This window comes from Tenebrio molitor, chromosome 4 (assembly GCF_963966145.1).
Source record: "Tenebrio molitor chromosome 4, icTenMoli1.1, whole genome shotgun sequence".
Taxonomy (NCBI): domain Eukaryota; kingdom Metazoa; phylum Arthropoda; class Insecta; order Coleoptera; family Tenebrionidae; genus Tenebrio; species Tenebrio molitor.
Genome location: NC_091049.1, coordinates 24,835,031 through 24,843,586, shown reverse-complemented (window position 1 = coordinate 24,843,586; position 8,556 = coordinate 24,835,031). Strand labels below are relative to the sequence as shown.

The window sequence follows — 8,556 nt, the reverse complement described above, 5'->3', positions numbered from 1 at the left end:
AAAGTCCATTCATTTTGTATTGAACTTTTCAAGGTCAAATAATTTAAATTTTGGCTCTGTAATTATGTTTTGTAAATAGTGACTTGCATCTAACCAACATAATGTGATTTAGCAATGCTCAATTCAACGTTTACGGTGTTTACCTGCATGTCATTATTTACAAAACATAATTAGAGCTAAAAAATAAAATTATTTGACCTTGAAAAGTTCAATACAAAATGAATGGACTTTAGTATGAAAAATGTAAAAAAATGCCTTCTTTGGAAAAATCAAACAATTTAATAAATTAAAAAGAAAATTTTATCTATTTATTAATAGTTCCGATGATGCAAAAATATTATTAAGGCATCACGGCTGCTTGTCCGTCAGAATAACTGGATGCCCATTTTGGGGCCGATTTCTAATTTTACCTGAAAAGGTAGGAGCGAAGTTGCTGTTGATTATAACATTTACTCACTAATTTGTTAGGCTGTCTTACAAATATGGTGATCCATACATTTTATTAAATAGATACCATAACTTACTACACTCTTTAAATAAATTACAAGGAAGCCTTCGTCTGATTTGGATGGCGAAGCTGTGAACCTCGAGAGCGCATGCGCGCCACGAACGGTTCGCAGTGCTCCGCTCAGTGTCGGTTTTCTGACGAACACAAAGAGCCATTCACAAACGCATCTCGACAAAGGGAGCTGACCACAGTCATAAACTCATAAATCTAATCTCCAACAATTTCAGTTACCATTAGTTTTTGTCCCTTATTTAAACGGTCTTGATTGTCAAATGAAACACTGTAGTTTTTTAAGCATTTCATTTATGCTGAACAAAATAAATAGGTTATTATTTTTGAAAGCAACTCTTTACAGTAACTAATAAATAAGTTTCACATTTTCTAAAATAATGCGAATTGTGTCAATTTGTTGTAAAAATGCATAAGTCGAGATGGAGCATGCCATCAGCTTCGCAAATCAATCCGATATTTAAGTCAATTATTGTTATATTACTACAGATTAATTCTCACATACATCAAACGTGCGTGTTCAGCGCTTGCTTTCATCCAATCAAAAATGTTTATCGCGGATAAATCGTCTTCCTAGTCTGTCTTCTGTCAAAAACGAATAAAATTGCATGTTACGCCTGTCAGATTCCCAAATTGTTTTTAATAATTGTGTTTTTAATAACTGTAAGTATTAAAAATAAATAATTAACGTTAAAGTTTGAATTCTGGAATTAATCTTGCCAAAAATAACGCGACCTAATTTGTTAAATCTGATAAAAAAATTAGGTCTTGTTATTTTACCTTCGATTATAATTTAATTTTTTTAAACTATAATTCGTTTTTTTTTTTTGATGACACGGAGTCTATTTTCGGTACCAAAACTAAAAAACAACCAACATTCTACCTACTTTCTCCGAAGATGTGCAGTTATGGCTTTGCCTTTTTTTTTTAATTTTACGATGGGTGCAATATGATTAAAAAAGAGAAGAAGCGGCGACGTTGGTGGCGAACCGAACTCTATAGAAAACGCGTCGGTAATGAACTTATGCAAGATTTAAAATTTCAACATGTCAGTGGACATTATACAAATTTTACAAGAATGTCTCCTACAGACTTTGACAAATTATTGACAATGATAGGACCGAAAATCTCGAAAAAAGATACTACTTGTACGTTCGCCGGAGAATGAAAATTTTATTTTGAAAGCACACTTTAGCGACGAATCCCTTCCTTGTAACCTCCTACCTTTTCAGGTAAAATTAGAAATCGGCCCCAAAACGGGCATCCATTTTATTCTGACCATCGCCGAAATACGGGCAGAGCACCCGTGATGGTTATATTTTTTTTTATTGGTAACCTATTTTACTTTCAAAAAAAAACGCGCGTTTTTTAAAGTTTCCATAGCAACATCAACAGCCCGAGAGGACCTGAGAAACCTGCACTCTCCATCCCGCCAGTAGTTTTCCTACGCCTATGATGTTGTTAACAGAATTACAGCTGTAAATCTGAATGAAGTTTATTTATTTATTTATTTATTTATTCTTCGAGTATGTATTAATGATAAACAAATGTTATGTGCGCTATTCGACTTTTTGCAGCGTAGACACTCGTCTATGTGTCTGTGAAAAGGCGTGCGATCTATCAGTGAACGGAGTATAGAAGCTGTTCGTTGCGCGCTCGGTTCGTCGGCTGTTCGTGGCACCAATTTTGCGACGAGCATTACATTACATGTTACATTACATGCTCGGTTCGCGTAGTCTGTACGCGCCCTTAGGGTAAGGAAAATTTTCATTTGCACAAGGTTTGACTGGTGGGAAACGATGTAGGAGGACGTCCTGAGGCTGTCTAGCCAGAAAAAACGCGAAAATTCCAGAAGTAGTTAAAGTGAACAATTACCAATTTCGGATTTATATTCCAAAAGTGTTCAACTTTTGATTTGTACACTTTTTGTTACAAATTCTATGGTATCGATGTGACGACCGGACAACTTAAACACAGCAGCAAGTAAAAAGTACTAACGGAGCTAGAGATTTGATCTGTGTTTGAAGTCCGTTCAAATCTCCTGTCATGACACTTGCACCGTCATAGCATTGTGCTACTAATTTTTGTCAAAAATCGAATGGTTCCAAAATACTGCTCAAAAGCAAGGAGTATAGAATAATAGGGAGGGGACATACGGCCGGCCGAGTGAAGCCGCCTTAATGCGCATGTCTGCTATTAGTACGCCCCAAGAAAGTAAATAAAATCAGTTGCGTTGTGATATTTAATACAGAAAATCTGTCTTCAAGAATTTGCGATGTCATAACAACGCCAAATAGAATTGAAAATTGCAACCCACAATACAGTTGCAAAGTAAAGCTGGATATGGACGCGGACAATATTTCTTCTTTCTTTATTCCTCATGAATAACCTTGTATAATCTTCTGCTTTCAGAAAAAATGTAAATATGTAAAAAAAATATGATTACATATTAAGAAAAGTTTATTTATATTACTACATATTACAAAAATACCACTGTGTAATGTAAGTAGGTATATCATATGCATATGCGCCGAAAGATATTCATCTCAGTTCAGTAAGTAGGAATGAGTAAAATTAATTAGTAGAATACCTACACTTTTGATATAATTTTTTAATGGCAAGATTTATGAAATACTGATTTAAAAGAAATATGTTGGCTCTTTTTAAACATGAGAAGGTATTTTTTAGTTTAAAAGTAACTGGAAATCCTTACAAATTAAAAATAAAATCAAGATGAAAATAATCTTAAAATAATCTGCTACTTCATATACAGTACGTTTAACTTACAATTAGATTCTTACTCTATTTAGCTAACAATAAGCACAACTGACCACTACATTCTCAGGATAAAAAAAAGTAAAAAAAAAGAAGAACGATAAATAAATATACAGGGTGGTCCCGATATAACCTGTCAAAAAAATTCTGGGTCATTAGAAGGATCTAACAAGTCCATAAAACCCCCCTTCCTTAGGTCCAAAATAATGGGGATAAATTAACCCCTATCCACACCCATTCGACGCTGCTGACCACAAAAATACGTACCTACTCAGGAATTAATTGTTGGTGTTTGTAAGGATGACAGTATCTAAGCAACATAGGTACCTGTATCGTTTATGACAAATCTCAAATCTGACAAACTAAATCAAATTAATGACATTTATTGAAAACGCTGTACACTGCGTGCGTTAATTCACCAGCTTATTTAGGTACAAAAGCTGATTTTGTAGACTGAGATGAATGAGTAATAAAATAATAAAGTGGTGTTCCTCAATGTGTAAATAAATGTATAGGTAGTGTGTGCAAAATTGTGGAAGAACTGTGTAATAAGAGTATCGTCTTAATTGTGGTTAAATATCCAAAATAATGTATTGAATAAATTTATTTACACTTTACATGTTCGTACTTTCAACTCTATACTAACTGAGCATATCTACTAACTAATGAAAGGTAAACTAGACTAGAAACATTATTTTATAATAAATGTTCTGTGTGCCTTCCGTTGGCATTTAAGCACATTTGAGTACGCTGGTACCAATTTTCATAAACAGAATTCAGCATTTCTGGGTTTTTACGAATTTGGTTCGCGGCGTCTGTTACGCGTTTCTGGAGTTGGCTTTTTGTATTTATTTCAACTTCGTATACCAAATCTTTCCTGTGGCCCTAAAAATTAAAATCCAGGGGGGTTAAATGGAGGATCGGGGACGCCATCGTATTGGAATCAGTCAGAACCAACCTCACATAAATGCAGATGTAGCTCCACAAAAGTACAACGAGACGGAAGGACTCCTTCAGGAAAACGCTCGCCGTATGGTAGCCATGCCGGTCTTGAATTACCACGTGTTTCGCCATAGAGTAAATGCAAATCGGCGTATTCTTGTTTCGTGAATTTCATAACTTTTTTAAGGATTCGCAAATTTAAAATTAAACTTGACAAATGTCATAGGTGTTGCAGGTACCGTTGCTAAAGAAACCGCAGCCAAGTAACCAGAATTACCTTTTTAAAACCGATTAACTCATTAGCGTACAGCAAATTTTGACCAAATTTTCAATTATTTTTATCTCGAAAACGAAAAGACTTTTATTAGAAACTTTTTTTGTGTATGAGTTCTACTCATCGTCACCTATTACTGGATTTCTTCTGGCAGGTTATATCGGGACCACCCTGTATAGTTTAGGCGAAACTTACATTCACTCTCTATAAAATGTGCATAACATTTTTTTACGTTTATTTTTGTTGTCCGTTTATTGATCATTTATTTGTATTTGTTTTTGTACTTGCTTAAGTACAGAGAAGTGAATGCAACGCTAATAACATTGATTTAGTCCACAAACTATATTTAATAACGTACCCTACTTAAAAATAATAATCATTGCCATAAGTTATTACTTAGTAAAGACCTAGAGCTAGAGAGATGAATGTGGCAATAGTCAACATGACCTCCCAGGAGGAGTGGATGTTAGCAGATGATTTCCTCACATTTTCTGAAAGGAAAAAAAGAGGGTTATTTTGTAAAAATCATCAAGTCGTAAATTGTTGAAAAAATCCACAAATCTCGCGAACTCTTAAGCAAAGTTTGTATACTTTTACTTGTGGGTTTTTGTATCGACAAAAGAGATCTGATAACTCTAGAAATAAATCTTACCTTTGGAATATTCCGTGGAGTTTTCATATTTTTTGCAATCTGGACATTGAATATCACAGGATCTGCTCTCTCGATCTTCACACACTAAAGCAAATATTAATTTAATAATAAAATATTATTACTCTTTAGTAAGATCGAAAACAAAATTAGAGTTGGTTGTGACCAAAAATTTCAGTTGGCAATTCGTTAAGATTTCAATTATCAGATGTCAGTCTTAAAAATTAGGTTAATGATTTTGAGAACATCATAGGAGAACATTGAAATCTTGATTTTCATAAAGGAGTGAATTATGTGTGACCTGTCGGTTGTCAAAGAATTTATTGCTTTCAACTGTCATAAATTCTCATTTTTCTCCCTTGTAAACTGCCTCTTAACTGCCCTAAATCAAAATGAGCAGATAACGAGCAGTTGCCCTAGACAACACATTCAACGCTACATTTCTGCTACGTCTTGAAAAATTTGTCAAAACTGTCAAAAGCAAATGCGAAACCATTTTTAAAAGATTTGGAAGCTTCAGGGTCGTCGTTTCAAACAACAAAATTTTGTATGCAACTCGTTTCTGGGTAAATTGGGCTTTTCTAATTGCCCTCGAGGCCTTAAAACCCTTGCTACGCTCGTGTTTGAATCTTGTCCCTCCGACAATTAGAAAAGCCCAATTTACACAGAAACTCGTAAGGAATCAATTTTTTTTACCAAACGCGATGCTATCAAGTGCTTGCCAGAAGCTGACGAAAATTTTTTTACTGACTATTTAAGATGTAACCACATTACTTCCGTACATTTACAATTTTGATTTAGAGGTTGCGTTGATTTATTATTTGGCTCGGTGGAGATTGCAGGAAAAAAAGAACTTATACATATCAAAGATTTGTCAGAAGTGGCATCACTTTGTAACGTAAAAACTACGTACCTAAATAATATTTATAACAATTAAGTTTTTGTGTTATTTGCAGGTGTAATTTGTATTTTTTGTTTAGTTTAAGTTTCACCACATTATAATTGTTGTTTGCAATTGTTGCTTCCATTATTTGTATAAATAAAATCAGTTGAGTTCAGTACCTCACTAGTGTGATAATGAACTTCATTACATGACGCAAATTAATAACATAACACTTTATCCAAACAGTCAGAGAGAAAAATGAACGCATTATTCTCAACTTTACTCACCGTTAAAAACCATCCACGACGTGTCATTATTTGATGGAAATTTTACGTAAATTCTTTCCGGGGCGGAGCTAGTAATCTGTCTTATAATGTTACCATTTTTGGTTACCCATATGGTACCATTTATAAATAAAACATTGTAGAGATTCCATTGATTTCCTTCTTCTGGTACTGAAAAGTGGATTGGAATGTTATCAGCTACGATGTTAAAATCTAATGCGCCTGCATTGGATGTCTTAATAAAGAATCTCGAGTTGTCCTCATTTACAAAGAATGATCCACTTTGAAATGATTGAAAATCTGGAAAATATAAAATCTAGAGCTAGTTTTTACTTCTCAGAGTACTGAATAATTGTAGTGATACCACTAATATTTACCTTTAGAAAATTCTTCTAGGGAGAATTCATATTCTTCACCCATTTCTAAGAGTTTTCCTCTTCCATCTCGTACTACAAAATCAATAGTGAATAAATATAGCTGTGTTTTTTGTTACCTGACTCACGATTAAAAAAAAAAAAAAACTGTCCACAATGTGTCACTTGAATCAAATTCTACGAAAATTGTTTTTGAAACGGGGCTCTCAGTTTTGTTTATTACTCTTCCATTTTTTATTATGTATACGGTATTACTTATTTGTCGAACGCTGTAGTCGTTCCTTTGGTTTTCTTTCTAAAATGTCGGAAAGCGCCACACTATGCCGTCCATCTCTAGGTGAACTAGTAAGTGGCCTGAGACGTGTGTTTTAACAGAGAAGCTCGAATCGAGACCATTTTCTATAGATATGTACGGTCCTTGAAAGGATTTTAAACCTGAAATAAATTCCAAAATTAGTTTTCGGTGTATCACGTCAAGAAGAAAGACTTTTTGGTGGACGTTTTAGTTTTTTAAATATGTAGACGTAAATTCAAGCTTAAAACTCTACGAGCCTATAGCAGGCCAAGGGCTTGTTTGGTTAAATTTTTCCACTTCTTTTTACAGGGTAATTCATGTTTTACCGCCGGTGGCAAAATTGACCTTAAAAATTATGATCTCATTTTCATATTTTGCAGACCTAATTTATAAGGCACATAATATCAAAAAAATGCAATTTATAAGTTAATTAGGTCAAATTTGGCATTTTCTCAATTATTTATTAGTCGTCAAAGTACGATTTCGCAGCCTTGATATATAAATAACTATTAGCATATGGTATTATTGAAATAAACGCATTTTGATATTCAAATTTGTATTCGCTTCATGATTTACGACATAATGTCCCAATATCTTAACAATAAGATCTATTATTATTGCCACAGCAGTGGGCCCTTTACAACTCTATTCGTAAAATCGAACAAATTCACCTAAGCAGCTCAGTTTTACAGGGTAGTCATTGTTAAAGAAAATTTACAACACTAAAAGTCAACGAGTACCAATAAAAGCAATTTTTCCATTAAAATCGATTTAATTCAAAAACTATCAAACATTTTTCGAAACCGATTGCAGATATTGGATTATACGCCATTAGCCATATTCTGATGCAACATTTTAAAGATGAAATTTTTTTAAAAAATAGTTTTTTATAAATATCTGCTCATAAAAAAACTTTTTCTGAAATAAATTATACCTGCCGAAAGTAAATTTTTCGACAAATCAAATCTGTAGATTTCAAAATTTTTCTCAATTTTTAAGGGTCGTTTTGCCACCGGCGGTAAAAGATGAATTACCCTGTAGATCTGATAACTCGAGAAATAAATCTTACCTTTGGAATATTCCGTGGACTTTTCATATTTTTTGCAAGCTGGACATTGAATATATTTTAGATAGAGTACGTCATTTGCCTCTGTGAAAATTAACCTACAAATGTAATTTCTATTCCTACTTTGCCAAATAAGGTGAAAATGCGATAATTTTCAATTATTCAATGGTCCCTTTTACGAAAAGGAATAACATTTGTTGTACACTAGCAGAAATTGCGTGATACTGCCAATATGACAAAAAAAAAGTTTCTAAGAACACTGTCTTAGTAGCCTTCATTAAAACACTGTTTTTGGTGTTTTAATAGAGTCATTAAAGACGTAAAGTAGAAAAAGTTTTTATTTGAAAACTTACCCAACAAATCCGAGTCGTTTCGTGGATTTTGAATGATGGGTAAGGAACAAACCACTGTCAAAAAAATTATGAAGACGCTACGATTATTGCTTGACATAATAATAAGAAGTGACTAATGTATTAAGCTTATCGTAGACGTGCGCA

The 8,556-nt window shown here is 33.5% G+C and overlaps 1 long non-coding RNA gene across 3 annotated transcripts; it reads right to left on the bottom strand.

The window, feature by feature from the left end:
- Positions 1-2,959: 2,959 nt before the first annotated feature.
- On the bottom strand, positions 2,960-8,556 carry LOC138128551 (uncharacterized). Of its 3 annotated transcripts, XR_011158760.1 has the most exons (7): positions 8,413-8,556; positions 6,827-7,133; positions 6,702-6,773; positions 6,328-6,624; positions 5,161-5,244; positions 4,251-4,999; positions 2,960-4,177 (listed from the first exon to the last, which is right to left on the bottom strand). It is a non-coding gene; the product is annotated as an uncharacterized lncRNA (long non-coding RNA). The 3 variants fall into 3 exon arrangements; XR_011158759.1 differs by having other exon boundaries at positions 2,960-4,999; positions 8,413-8,550; XR_011158761.1 differs by lacking the exon at positions 8,413-8,556 and adding an exon at positions 8,063-8,197 and having other exon boundaries at positions 2,960-4,999.